This window comes from Mesoplodon densirostris, unplaced genomic scaffold, assembly GCF_025265405.1.
Source record: "Mesoplodon densirostris isolate mMesDen1 unplaced genomic scaffold, mMesDen1 primary haplotype scaffold_37, whole genome shotgun sequence".
NCBI lineage: Eukaryota > Metazoa > Chordata > Mammalia > Artiodactyla > Ziphiidae > Mesoplodon > Mesoplodon densirostris.
This window is the reverse complement of record NW_026778196.1, coordinates 1267235-1270642: the sequence shown is the minus strand read 5'-3', so window position 1 is coordinate 1270642 and position 3408 is coordinate 1267235.

Below are 3408 nucleotides of genomic sequence, written 5' to 3'. Positions count from 1 at the left end.
TGCTCCCTGACACTTATCTTCACAATACTGCATGACCTGGTCATCACAATGCTCCATGCCCTTGTCATCACAATAGGCCATTCCAACTGTCATCGCAACGAACCATGAAAGTTATTAGACCAATGTTCCATGCCCTTGTCATCACAATGCTCCATGCCCTTGTTATCACAATGCTCCATGACCCCTGTCATCACAATGCTCCGTTACTCCAATCATCACAATGCTTCATGACTTTGTCATCACAGTGGTCCATGCCCTCACCATCAACAGTCTCTGTGACATTTTTAATCCCAACGCTCCATGAACTTTTCATCACAATGCTCCGTGACCCTTGTCATCACAAAGCTACATGCCTTTGTCAGAACAATGCTCCATGACACTTGTCATCACAATGTGCCATGCGCTTTTCATCACAATGATCCACAACCTTGTCATCGCTATGCTCCATAAACCTTGTAATCACAATGCTCCATGCACTTCTCATCCAAATGCTCTCTCACATGAGATATCACAATGTTCCATCACTAGTCATCAAAATCCTCCCTCACCCCTGTTATCACAATGTTCAATAACCCTTGTCATCACCATGCTACATCCCCTTATCAGCACAATGTTCCATGACCCCTGACATCACAATGTTCTATATCCCCTGTCATCAAAATGCTCCATGACCCATTTCATCCCAAAGCTCCATGACCGCTGGCATCACAATGTTCTATAAGGCCTGTCATCAAAATGTTCCATTACACTTTTCATCAAATTGCTGCATGAACATGTCATCAAAATGCTCCCTGCCCTTCTCATCACAATGCACCACACCCTTGTCACCAAAAAGCTCCATGACCATTGCCCTCACTAAGCTCCATGACCCTTGGCATCACAATGCTCCATGTCATTGTCATCACAATGCTCCATGAACCTTCTCATCACATTGCTCCATGCCCTTGTCATCACAAAGCTCCATGACTCTTGTCATCACAATGCTCGATGCCCTTTTCATCACAATGCTCCATGCCCTTGTCATTACAATCCTCCATCACCCATGTATCACAGTGTACCGTGCACTTGTCATCACAATGCTCCATGCCCACTCTCATCACAATAATCCATGAAACATTTCAGACTAATGCTCAATGCCCTTCTCATCACAATGCTCCATTACCTCTGTCATAACAATGCTCCATGACACCTGACATGACAATGCTCCATGCCCTTGTCATCACAATGCTCCAAGACCCTCGTAATCACAAGTTTCCATGCCCCTTTTCATCAGAATGCTCCATTAGACTTGTCATCACAATTCTCCATGGTCATCTCATCACAATGCTCCAGGACCTTGTCATCTCCATTCTCCATTCCCTTGTCATCACAATGCTTCATGACCCCTGTCATCACAATACTCCATGAAAATTTTCAGCCCAATGCTCCATTAACTTCTCATCACAATGCTCCATGACCAATATCATCACAATGCTCCATGACACCTGACAACACAATGATCAGGGACTCCTGTCATCACAATGCTCCAAGACCCCTGTAATCACAATGCTCCATGACCCCTGTCATCACAATACTCCATGAACATTTTCAGCCGAATGCTCCATGACCCTTGTCATCAAATTGATCCATGCCCTTGTCATCCCGATGTTCCATAACCACTGTATTCAGAATGCTCCTTGACGCTTGTCATCACAGTGCTCCATGACACCTGTCATCACAATGCCCCATGAATTTGTCAGCAAAATGCTACATGACCTTTTCATTACAATGCTCTATGCACTTGTCATCACAATACTCCATTACCATTGTCATCACTATCCGCCATGAACATTGGGATCACATTGCTTCATGCCCTTGTCATCACAATGCTCCATGCTCCTTGAAATCAACATGATCCATAACCTCTATCATCACAATGCTCCAAACCCTTGTGATCACAATGTTCCATAACACTTGTCCTCACAATGCTCCATGATGCCTGTCATCACAATACTCCATGCCCTTTTCATCACAATGCTCCATGACCTTTGTCATCACAATTATCAATACACTTGTCATCACAATGCTCTCTGACTCTTGTCGTCAGAATGCTCCTTGAACCGTGTCACGAAAAGGCTCCATGCCTTTTTCATCACAAAGCCCCATGCCATTTTCATCCCAATGCTCCATGCCATTGTCATCAAAATACTCCACAAGCTTGTCATCAGAATGCTCCATGACCCTTGTCATCACAATGCTCCGTGACTCCAGTCATCACAATGCTTCATAACGTTTGTCATCACAACGGTCCATGCCTGCGTCATCGCAAGGCTCTGTGACCTTTGTGACCACAATGCTCCATGAACTTTTCATCACAATTCTCGTGACCCTTGTCATCACAATGCTCCATGCCTTTTTCAGAACAATGCTCCATGACCCTTGTCATCACAATGTGCCATGTGCTTTACACCACAATGATCCACAACCTTGTCATCGCTATGCTCCATAAACCTTGTAATCACAATGCTCCATGAACTTCTCATACAAATACTCTCTCACATGAGATATCACAATGTTCCATCACTAGTCCTCACAATCCTCCCTCACCCCTGTTATCACAATGTTCCATGACCCCTGTCATCACAATGCTACATCCCCTTATCAGCACAATTTTCCATGACCCCTGACATCACAATGTTCCATAACCCCTGTCATCAAAATGCTCCATGACCATTTTCATCCCAAAGCTCTATGACCCCTGGCATCACAATGTTCTATAACCCCTGTCATCAAAATATTACATTACATTTTTCATCAAATTGCTGCATGACCCTGTCATCAAAATGCTCCCTGCCCTTCTCATCACAATGCACCACACACTTGTCATCAAAATGCTCCATGACCATGGTCATCACTAAGCTCCATGAACCTTGGCATCACAATGCTCCATGCCATGGACATCACAATGCTCCATGAACCCTCTCATCACATTGCTCCCTGCACTTGTCATCACAAAGCTCCATGACACTTGTCATCACAATGCTCGATGCCCTTCTCATCACAATGCTCCATGTCCTTGTCATTACAATCCTCCATCACCCATGTATCACAGTGTACCGTGCCCTTGTCATCACAATGCGCCATGCCCACTGTCATCACAATAATCCATGAAACATTTCAGACCAATGCTCAATGCACTTCTCATCACAATGCTCCATTACCACTGTCAACAATGCTCCATGACCCCTGCCATCACAATGTTCCACGGCCTTGTGATCACAAGACTAAATGACCATTGTCATCAAAATGCTCCAAAACCCATGTAATCACAATGCTCCATGCCCTTGTCATCACAGAGCTCCATGACGCATGTCATCAGAATGTTCCATGGCCTTCTCCACACAATGCTCCATGCCCTTGTCATCACAA